Raw genomic sequence first — 12,499 nt, 5'->3', positions numbered from 1 at the left:
CTTTCTGTACACCTCTCCTCCCCAGACAGTCTTATTTGGGCCTCTTCCTCCTTCCTTTCAAGATTCACAATTCAAGATTGTTTAATGTCACTTTCAGTACACAAGTATAAAGGAGAACAAAATAATTGTTACTCCAGATTCAATGCAGCACAAAAAAACACACTAAGATAAAGAACATGATGAAAACATAATTAACATAAATACATAACTTAGCTTATATACATAGAATAATTGTATGTCCATAAAGTGATGATAGGCACAGGAGTATCTGTACATAGTCTTTCCACAAGACAGTGTGGGCTTCAGATGGGTTTGATTGTAATGGAACTACACTGTTCATGATTCTCTTCCTTGACTTTAGGTGGTTGTTAGGAAATGAACAGTCAATCTTTTGGGCTGAAACCATTAATCAGGACTGGAAAGGAAGGGGACTAGTTGGAGCGCAATCTAGCAGGAGATAACTGAAACCCAGTGAGGGAGAAAGTGGGTGGGTGAGTGAAAGGGAATGACATAAGAACATGAGATGTGATAGGTGGAAGAAGGAAAGGGCTGAAGAAGAAAGAATCTGATAGGAGAGGAGAGCAACTAAGGAAAAAAGGGAAGGAGGTGGCAAACCAGATGGAGATGGTGGGCATGTCACGAGGACAGAGGGAAACAGGAATGATGAGAGGATCACAGCATAGAGGGAAAATAAAATGAGGGGAAATGGAAAAAGAAGAGAGTGGTTAGCTGAAGTAGAGAAATTGATGTTGATGCCATTGAATTGGAGAGTATGCAGACCACACCACAGAAAGCATCTCATCAGGGTGCATCACGGTTTGGTAATTCAACTGTTCTGGTTGCATCCACAAAAAAATTGCATAGTTGTAGGCACAGCTCAGAACATCGTGGGAGATGAGATTGACAATGTTTTTGGCCTCATTGTGGCAGTAGAAGGGGACTGTGGACAGCCATGTCACAGAGAAAATAGGAAGTGGAATTGAACTGGGTGGGTGTCTACCAGGCTGTCGTGGAGGGCAGAGTGAAGATATTCGATGAAGTAGTCCCCTAATCTGCACTGTGTCACACTGATGTAGAGGAGGCCACATAAGGAGCACCAGATGCAGATAAGCTGTCTCCTCTTTAGGGTTCTGAATGTTGGTGAGGGAGGAGATGAAGAGGCATGGTTGCAGGGATAAGTGTCAGGAGGAAGATCCATGGGGAGGAGCAAATTGACAAGGAAGTCATGGAGAGTTCTATCTCTGTGGAAAGTGGATGGGGCCAAAGGAGGGATATGCTTGATGGTAGGATATTATTAGAAATGGGCAGAATTTGCAGAGAATGATGTCTTGGATGCAGAGGCTCATGGGATGGTGGGTGAAAAAAGGGGGATCCTACCCAGATAATGTTGGGGGAGCATGGAGTGAGGACAGAAGTATGGAAAATAGAGGAGATACAGGTGAGGACAGCATTGATGGTAATGGAAGGGAAATCCTGTTTCTGGAAAGCTGCATTCTGAGAATGAATGCCATAAAGGCCAAGGAACTGAGGGAAGGTAATAGCATTCTTACAATTAACAGGATGGGAAAAGGTGTAGTCAAGGTAAACATGGAAGTTGGTAGGTTTATAAAAAATGTTGGTAGATAATCTGTCTCTGGAGATGGAAACAGACTGGCAAGAAAAGGGAGAGAGATGTTGAAGGTGGACCAAACAAATTACGACAAAAATAACAAAGTAACATTCCAGCAAATTTGAGGTAGAATTAGGATTTTTCAGGTTGTTTCAACAACTGATAGTAGTGAGAAAGAATAAATAGTTGAATTTTGAGAAGGTCAGCATGGAAAGAGGTTCTGCAGCCTAAACCAATTTCGAGGTTTCAAATGACCAGTTTCAGGAACAGTTATTACCCTACAACTATCAGGCTTCTGAACCAGACTGGATAACTTCATTCACCATAACTCTGAATTGATTCTATAACCTATAACTTTCCTGAACTCTTTACAACTCATGTTCTCAGTATTCTTTTTTTTGTTTCCAACATTTTATCTTCTCTTCTTTTGCACATTGTTTTTTTTATCAGTCTTTGACTATTTATGTATAGTTTATTTTTGTAAAATTCTACTTATTTCTCTTTTCCCTGTAAGTGCCTGCAAGAAAATGAATCTCAAGGTTGTATATGGTAACATGTGCATACTTTGATAATAAATTTACTTTGAATTTTGAACTCTGAACTGTGAAGATACTCTCTGATTTTTTTGCTTTGTATGCAATCAAGACACATCACTGAGTATATCAAATCATCAGGATTCTAAACTCTGATTCAAGAGCATTATTTTGATGTACTCAATGATGTGTCTTGATGGCAAGACAACATACATCTTGTCATGCAACACAAAGCTCACCCCAACAGTGAACTGTTCCCACAACCTATAGACTCACTTTCAAGGACTTTTCATCTCACGTCATTAATATTATTAGGTTTTTTGTATTTGTTCATTGGTCATCCGTCCATATGCAGTTTTTCATTGATTCTAATGTGTTTCTTCATATTTACTGTGAATGCCCACAAGAAAATGAATTTCATATATATGGTGACATATATGTACTATAATAATAAGCTTACTTTGAACTTTGAACATTGAAGTATTGAAAAGAAAACAGAATGCAAGATGTAGTGTTACAGTTACACATACTATAAATGTACCATAGATGGACTGATAAAGTACAAGGGCTATGATAAAGTTTTTTGTGAGATTTAAAGTTCAAGAGTCAATCTTTTTAGCATTTAAGAGGTCCATTCAACAATGGGATATAGTGAAATAGATGGGCGAATCAGCCTCTACGGCTTTGGGGAAGGTCTCTGTGCTTCTTTTGGTACAGTTATTTGTTAAAAGACAGATATTCACTGATGATATTTTCATGGATGACTTAACACTGCATGTAAGGATTGTGTTTTGAATAATTGGGATTTTCCTGATGTCACAATGACCTCTTATTATTCTCTGCTTCTCTGAGAGCTTCAAGGAACAGTTGGAAGTCTCAAGGGGAAAGAGGAGATTAAAAATTTTGTATGTACAGACATTTCACGTCTGCCTATTCCTTGTGTCTGACAATATTGAGTGAACCTTTCTGCTGAAAATGATTTAGTAAAACATATGTTCAAAGCAGAACAGTTAACAGAATTAATAGGAAACTAGTCTCGGAACCAGATGGTCATGATACGCTTCAGGTTCTCTCAACAGGCACTGCTGAGTGAATTTTATCAATTATTCTGCTGGTTATTGGGGAAAGAATATATATAGCTTTATGAAACGGGTTATTTAGATTCAGATTTATTTATCACATGTACTTATTAACATACAGTGAAATGCGTCGTTGGTGTTGCTAAGCAACTCAGCTAGTGATGTGCTGGGGGCTGCCTGCAAGTTTCAGCACACATACCAGCGCTAACATAACATGCACAAAATGTTTGGCAGAATAACACAGAACACAAACAGCAATAAAACAACAACAACAAATCAAGACCCTTTCATCCCTCTTATCCTCCCTCCAACTGCTGCCCTCCCCCATCCTCCAAGTCCAGTATAGGCCCCAGGCCTTCATTCTCCAGTCTCCAGCCTTCTGCCACTGGGCTTCAACTTCTAGACTTCTGATCAATCCTCAGACTTCAATCTTTTGTCCCCAGCCCAATCCTCGCTGATTTGATTTGACACAAATGATGCAATTGAGGGCATGTTTCAGTGCACCTGTGACAAACAAAGCTAATCTGTTTATTTTCAACCAGACTGAAAAATGCAAAACATAGGTAGGGTAGATGGTTTCAATGGTGTAATGATGAGGCTTTATAAGCACTGGTGAGGTCTAACGTGGAGAATTATGAGCAGTTTTGGGCCCATTATTTACAAAAGGATGTGCTGACATTGAAGAGCATTCAGGGAAGGTGAATAGGAGTGATTCCAGAAATGAACTGCCTATCATAAGAGGAGTGTTTGAGGGCTCTGGGCCAGTACTCACTGGAATTTAGAAAAATGAGGGGAATCTCATTGAAGCCCATCAAACATTGAAAGGCCTACATAGAGAGGATGTGGAGATGATTTTTTTTATAGTGGAGGAGTCTAGGACACAGCCTCAGAATAGAGGGGTGTTCATTTAGAACAGAGATGAAAAGGAATTTCTTTTGCCAAATGGTAGTAACCCTTTGGAATTCCTTGGCACAGGCACCCATGGAGGTCAATTCACTGGGTGTATTTAAAGTGGAGGTTGATAGGTTCTTGATTAGTCATAGCATGAAAGGCTATGAGAGGGAAGAATGATCTGAGAGCAAAGTGGATCAGCCATGATGAAATGGGGAGCAGATCTGATAGGCCAAATGGTCTAACCCTGCTCCTATGTCTTATTGTAAGGAACTTATTCTCATGCTAGAAATAGTTATGTCCAGAAAGTATGTGCTGAAGGTGAAGTGAAAGGGATTTAGAGAGGATCAGAGGAAGATTTTTCTTTAACAAGATGGTGGCTGAAAACCAGAACAGAATGGTTGAGAATGTGGTGAAGACGGAAGCTCTCAGTACATTTATGGAGCTTCTGAATGAAAAGTTGAATTGCTAAGCCATGGAGTTCTAGGTATCAGATCCAAGTAAATGGAATTAGGATAGATGGGTAGTTGATGGCCATTGATTACATGAACCAATTCACCACTGTCACGTCTCATTCTATTAACCAGTTGGTTCTTCTATTTACTGACCCTTCAACCACTGGTTTACATATTCTACCAGCAACCATGCGGAGTTCCTCTGAGTGCTTCATTTTATCTCACATCCAGAGGGTAATTGGCCACCGTGAATAGCCTCCTGGATGAAGACAGGGGATAGAATCATGGGGAGTTTAGCTAACTGTGGGAGAATACATTACACAGAGATTTAGTGATGAGATTAATGTGTGATGCTGCCCGGATTCACCGTTGTTAATGGTCGCACCCATGTTATGAGGATATTTGTAAGCAGCTTCCCTGTTTAATATAACTCTTTAGAGCACAGAAATAGACCATTCAGCTCTTCTTTTCCATACGAAATCCTGCCTAGTCCCATCAATGTGCACCTGCACCATAGCCCATCATACGTCTCCCAGTCATGTTCAGATCCAAATTTCTCTTAAATGTTGAAATTGAACCAGCGTTCATCACTTCCGCTGGCAGCTCGTTCCCCAATCTCACCACCCACTGTCAGGGTGTCAAACCTTTCCCATCAAATGTCCGTGCAGCAACCTGTGCTTTGAGGGCAAGTATGTCTTTGGTACATACAAGTACGTATCTCCACTCTCATTCAAAGGCAAGCTGCTAGAGGAACTCAGCCGGCCAGGCAGAATCTGTCCAGGGAAAGGGATGGTCCACGTTTGGGCCAATATCCTGCACCGGGAAGGAAAATGAAGAGAGAAAATATTCAGCATAAAGCAGTGAGAGGGAAGACCATAAGACACAGGATCAGAATTAGACCATTTGGCCTATCGAGTTCACTCTGCTATTCCATCATGTCTAATTCATTATCCCCCTCAGCACTATTTTCCTGCATTTTCTCCATAACCTTTGACACCCTGACTAGTCAAGAACCTACCAACCTCCACTTTAAATATATCCAACAACTTTGTCTCAGCAGCCATCTGCAGCAATGAATTCCACAGACTCATATCCTTCCACCATCAGGCCCTTGTAGCAAAGGGAATAATTTCACTAATATCACTTGCCCCATTACTGAAATCTTCCTGCAACCAATGGAGTCACTTTTACAGACTCTTCTTATCTTCTTGATATTTATTGCTTATTTATTATTATTATTTCATTCTTTTGCATTTGCAGTTTGTAGTCTTCTGCACTCTGATTGAACATTTAAGTTGGGTGCTCTTTCATTGAGTCTATTATGGTTATTATTCTATAGATTTAATGTTCTCTAGAAAATGAATCTCAGAGTTGTATATTGTGACATATATGTACTTTGATCATAAAATTTGCTTTGAAGTTTGATCTTTGAAATGCCTGCAAGAAGGTGAATCTTGGGGCAGAATTTGGTGCGTTATATATGTTTTGATAATAAATTTACTTTGGGCTGAATATTTATTGTAGAGTCTAAAGCAAAATAGTTCAGGTGCTAGAAAGCTGAAATGAAATGAATCAGAAAATTCTGGAAATACTCAACAGGTCAAGACAGCATCTGTGGAGCAAGAAGTAGTCCATAGTGCAGGTGAATGATCAAGACCATTCCTGCTTTATCTCTGACTGCTACTCCTCTGCCAGTTTTGTATCCTTGCTGCTTCTGGACCTTTAATCTCATGGGCCTTCATTTTCACTAATACATCCAATCTGTGATTCTTTACCAAATGCTTTCTGAATGCCTCAGGCACCAGTTGCACTGCACTCAACTCTCCCCTCTGTCACCTCATCAAAAAGCTTAATTATGTTAGTCAACCACAATTTGCACTTAACAAATCCTGGCTTGCTTTCCTTTATTAGTCCACGCTTGTGCAAGTGGCTATTAATCTTCTCCCTGATTATTGTTTCTAAAACTTCCATAGTGTTGTTAAATCAGCTGGCCTAGAAATGGCAAAACAATCTCATTTGGGACTGGCTGGCAAAGTTTGCAATCCACATGTACTCTGGAATCAACTCCCTACATGAATCAGAATCTAAATCAGAACCAGCTTCAATATCGCTGATATACATCAGGAAATCTGTTGATTTGTGACAGCAATGCATACAAAAAAAACTATAAAATACAGTAAGAAAATTAAATAGGTAGTGCAGATAGAGAACACAACTAGTAAGGTACTGTTTATGGTGGGCGACAGAGTGGAGAAATGTCTCTACCAAAGGAGGTGTAAGGAGCTCCATCCCTCCATTAGCCTGCAGGTCACCCTTGGGCAAGGCGTAGTACTTGCTTACCCCCCAATCAGGGTCACATGAAGCCAGGGGAGGAGGTGATGGATAGTCGTATGAACAACTGGTGCATATCCTAAGTTCTGGTTATGCGACTACTGACACTAAGTGGATAATCTCTAAGAGTATTGATAATGGCTGAAGTCACCCATCTTGTAAAGCCACTGCCCAGAAGAAGGCAATGGCAAATCACTTCTGTATAAAAATTTGCCAAGAACAATCATGGTCATGAATAAGACCATGATTGCCTATGTCACACTACATGGCACACAATGACAATGATGTTCATGGGTTGGTTGATTGTGTTTTTAGAAATTTGATGGTGGAAGCTGTTTCTGAAATGTTGAGTGTGTGCCTGGAGGCTCCTGTACCTCCTCCTTGATGGTAGTAATGAGAAGAGAGCATATCTTGAGTGATGGGGATCCTCAATGATGGATGCCACCTTTTTGAGGCATCACTACTTAAAGATGTTCTGGGTATTGAGAAGGCTGATGCCCCTGATGGGACTGACAGAGTTTACAACATTCTGCAGTTTATATCAATTCTGTGCAGTGCCATCCCCATACCAGTCATTGATAAAGCCAGTTACAATGTTCTCCGTGGTACATCTGCTGAAACTTGCTAGAGTCTTTGGTGACATAACAAATCTCCTAATGAAATAAAGCTAATGTTGTCCCTTCTTTGTAACTGCATCAATATGCTGGGCCCAGAACAGATCCACAGAAATGTAGACACCCAGGAGTTTAAAATTGTTCACACTTTCCATTTATGATCTGTAAGAGGATTGATGTGTGTTCCTACATCTTACCCTTTCTGAAGTCCACGGTCTTACTAGCTGATATATCTGCACAACTAGCTGGTACATATTATACCCTTATGCTTTCTTATCACCATCTGAGTGCCACCTTTTAGGGCATAACCTTTTGAAGACGTCCTTAATTCTGGGAAGGCTGGTGCTCGTGATGGAGCTGGCTGAGTTCACAGTTCTCTACACCTTTTTCCGATCGTGTGCAATGGCCTGTCCATACCAGAGAGTGATGCAATTTGTCAGAATTCTCTCCATAGTACATCTGTAGAAATTTACTTTCATCTTGGGTGACATATAGAGGCCGGCATCCTCAAGTACCATCCTTCTATGTGACTTCGCTGCATCACTTGTATCATCCTTGTAACACTTTCTATACAGGATGCAATCCAACTGGAATCAATTAGGATTAATACTGGCTTTCTTGTGTATCTAATGTTACCTTATCCAGTAACAAGAGAAAACCTGCCAATGCTGGACATCTGAATGACATACACACAAAATGGTGGAGGAGCTCAGCAGGCCAGGCAACATACAGTCAACATTTCGTCCCCAAGCATCAACTGTACTATTTTCCATAGAGGTTACCTGGCCTGCTGAATGCCTCCAGCATTTTGTGAGTGTTACCTTATCCCGTACTCTAGCAACTTACCACAGAGCTCAGATTTTAAATATGCTTTCCTTTAAGATTGATTTCTTCTGGAGATCTACACAAGTCACTCTCAGCCTCTGATATTGGAAGTGAGATAATAATTTCACAGGAACATGCACAGTGGATGCAATGGATGAACAGAGGGTAGATAAAATTGCGAGACATTTTGGTGAGCAAGAAAGATAAATAGTACTGGGCAATTGATATTGCTTACAAGAGGCTGACACTCAGAAGAATCTGAATACATTTTCCCATGATTCTTTGAAAGTATCAGAGCAAGTCATCAATGGAGTTAATAAAGCATGTGCAATCCAGGGTTTCATTAACAGAGGCACAAAGCAGAAAAGAGTTTACTAAACCAGCAAGGATTACAAGAATTATAGAGTTATTAAATCATACAACATGAAACCAGGCCTTTCAGAAAAATTGGTACACATCAACCAAGATGCCCATTCAAGCTGGTACCATTTTCCTGCATTTGCCCCATATATCTTTAATCCTTTCCCATCCATGTACCTGTCCAAAGTCTTTTAAAAGCTGTTATTGTCCCTACCTCAACCAATTTCTCAGTCCATAAAGTCAGAGGTAAAATCTCCTTCCTAAGTTCCTGTTAAATCTTTCTTCTCTCAGTTTCAACCTGTGCCTTTGTGTTCTTCATTTCCCAACCCTAAGGAAACTAAGTAAATGAGAAAGGTTGGTGGGAAAGTTATAGAATTGTCATATCAGGTAAAACTTCCTGAGATTTGGGTTCCGGTAGCAGATTTTAGAAACAAAAGCTGTTGTCAAAGTCAGTGTCAAATTTATTGTCACACAGCCCTGTGCAAAAATGTTAGGCACATGTACGTAGCTAGGGTGCCTTTGGAAAGTATTGTATTTGTCCATATGGAACGGCGAGCGAGTTCATGAATCTGGTAGGTATTGAGATACTGATATTGAGAAGGGTGAAGGCGGAGCATCGTGGGAGGGGTGTGGGACAGGTGGCAGAGAAGGAGTGCCAGGGCGGCGCAGGTGGGGGTGCAGACATACTCAACCCTGAGACACCATGCAAGGTGATTTGATTCCAAACAATTGTTTTATTGATCATCATGAAATGTCTCTCTGGTGCTTCCTGCCCTCTCCACTCTCCCGTCCCCTTTTCCCAACCATTGGCCTTTTCTTTTTGGCACATTGGCATTCATAAATAAAAGAACAGAGTATAGGAGATGGGATGTTTTCTTGAAGTTGTATAAGACAGTTGTGATGTCTAATTTGGAATATTGTGTGCAGTTTTGGTCACCTAACTACAAGTAAAATGTAAATAAGGTTGAAAGGGTACAGATAAATTTTACCAGGTTGTAGCTGAGATTGAAGGACCTGATTATAAGGGAAGATAGAATAGCTTAGGACTTTATTTCTTGGAATGTGGGAGATTAAGGGGAGATTTGATAGAGTTATACAAAATTATGAGCAGTATAAATAGGGTAAATACTAGCAAGCTTTCTCCACTGAGGTTCGGTAGGACTACAACTAGAGGTCATGGGTTAAGAGGGAAAGGTGAAAAGTTAGACCATAAGACCATATTTTCCTTGGAAGGGAAAATATGACTGTTATTGTGTATGTCTTCACAAGGTAGGGGGAATAAGACCATAAGACCATAAGGTATAGGAGCAGAAATAGACCATTCAGCCCATTGAGTCTGCTCTACCATTTAATCACAGGCTGATCCAATTCTTCCAGGCATCCCTACTCCCTTGCCTTCTCCCCATGCCCTGACTAATAAAGAACCTGTCTATCTATGCCTTAAATGTACCCAATGACTTGGTCTCCACAGCCGCTCATGGCAACAAATTCCACAGTTTACCACCCTCTGACCAAAGTAATTTCTCTGCATCTCTGTTCTAAATGGACGTCCTTTAATATTGAATTCGTGCTCTCTTGTCCCGGACTCCCCTATCATGGGAAATAATTTTGCCATATCTAATCTGTTCAGGCCTTTTAACATTTGGAATGTTTCTTTGAGATCCCCTCTCATTCTCCAGAACTCCGAGAGCTGCCAGATGTTCCTCATATGGTAACCCATTCATTTCTGGTATCATTCTTGTGAATCTTCTATAAAACCCTCTCCAATGTCAATATATCTTTTCTAAAATAAGGAGCCCAAAACTACACACAATACTCTAAGTGTGGCCTCATGAGTGCCTTACAGAGCCTCAATATCACCTCCCTGCTCTTATATTCTATACCTCTAGAAATGGATCCCAACAATTCATTTGCCTTCTTCATAACCGACTCAACCTGGAGGTTAACCTTTAGGGTATCCTGCACAAGGACTCCCAAATCCCTCTGCATCTCTGTATTTTGAATTCTCTGCCCATCTAAATAATAGTCTGCCTGTTTATTTCTTCCACTGAAGTGCATGACCATACACTTTCCAACATTGCATTTAATTTGCCACTTTTTTGCCCAATCCCCTAACCTTTCTAAGTCTCTCTGCAGGCTCTGTTTCCTCAACACTATATGCTCCTCCACCCATCTTTGTATCATCAGCAAATTTAGCTACAAATCCATTAATGCCATAGTCCAAATCATTGACATATATCCTAAAAGCAGTGGTCCCAACACTGACACCTGTTGAACTCCTCTGGTAACAGGCAGCCAGCCAGAACAGGATCCCTTTATTCCCACTCTCTGTTTCCTGCTGACCAGTCAATGCTCCACCCATGCTAGTAACTTCCCTGTAATTCCATGGGATCTTATCTTGCTAAGCAGCTTCACGTTCAGCACCTTGTCAAAGGCCTTCTGAAAATCCAAGTACACCACATCTACTGAATCTCCTTTGTCTACCCTGATTGTAATTTCCTCAAAAAAAATTCAGTAGGTATGTCAGGCAAGATTTTCCTTTCAAGAAACCATGCTGGCCTTGGCCTGTCTTGTCATATGCCTCCAGGTACTCCATAATCTCATTTCTAACAATTGATTCAAACAACTTCCCAATCACTGATGTCAGGCTAACAGGTCTATAGTTTCCTTTCTGTTGCCTCCCACTCTTCTTAAAAAGCAGAGTAACATTTGCAATTTTCCAGTCATCCAGTACAATGTCAGAATCTATCCATTCTTAGAAGATCATTGTTAATGCCTCCGCAATCTCTCCAGCTACTTCCTTCTGAACCCAAAGGTGCATTCCATCAGGTTCAGGAGATTTATCCACCCTCAGACCATTAAGCTTCCTGAGCACCTTCTCAGTTGTAATTTGCACTGCACATACTTCACTTCCCTGACACTCTTCAATATCTGGTATACCACAGACATCTTCCACTGTGAAGACTGATGCAAAATACACATTCAGTTCCTCTGCCATCTCTGCATCTCTCATTACAATATCTCCAGTGTCATTTTCTATTGGTCCTATATCTACCCTCAACTCTCTTTTACACTTTATATACTTGAAAAAGCTTTTAGTATCTTCTTTGATATTTATCACCAGCTTCCTTTCATAATTCTTCTTTTCATTCCTAATGACTTTCTTAGTTTCCTTCTGCAAGTTTTTATAAGCTTCCTAATCCTCTGTCTTCCCACTGGCTTTGGCTTCCTAGCATGTGCTCTCTTTTGTTTTTACTTTGGCTCTGACTTCACTTGTCAGCCACAGTAGTGTCCTTCTTCCATTCAATAACTTCTTCTTATTTGGAATATATGTGCCTTGCACTTGCTTCATATTTCACAGAAACTCCAGCCATTGCTGTTCTGCTGTCCTTCCTGCCAGAGTCCCTTTCCAGTCAACTTTGGCCAGTTCCCCTCTCATGCCATTGTAATTTCCTTTATTCCACTGAAATACTGACACATTGGAATTCAGTTTCTCCTTCTCAACTTTCAAAGTGAACTCAATCATATTGTGATCACTGTTCCCTAAGGGTCTCTTAACCTTGAGCTTTCTTATCACCTCCTGATCATTGCACAACACCCAGTCCAGCACAGCCAATTGCCTAGCGGGCTCAACAAAAAGACCTTCTAAAAAGTCATCCCTTAGACATTCTACAAATTTTCTCTCTTGAGATCCAGTATTGGCCTGGTTTTCCCAATACACTTTCATTTTAAAATCCCCAACAATTAACTTGACATTGCCCTTCTGACACGCCTTTTCTATCTCCTGCTGTAATTTCTACCC

Source organism: Hypanus sabinus, chromosome 15 (genome assembly GCF_030144855.1).
Source record: "Hypanus sabinus isolate sHypSab1 chromosome 15, sHypSab1.hap1, whole genome shotgun sequence".
NCBI lineage: Eukaryota > Metazoa > Chordata > Chondrichthyes > Myliobatiformes > Dasyatidae > Hypanus > Hypanus sabinus.
Note: the sequence above shows the minus strand (reverse complement) of the source record.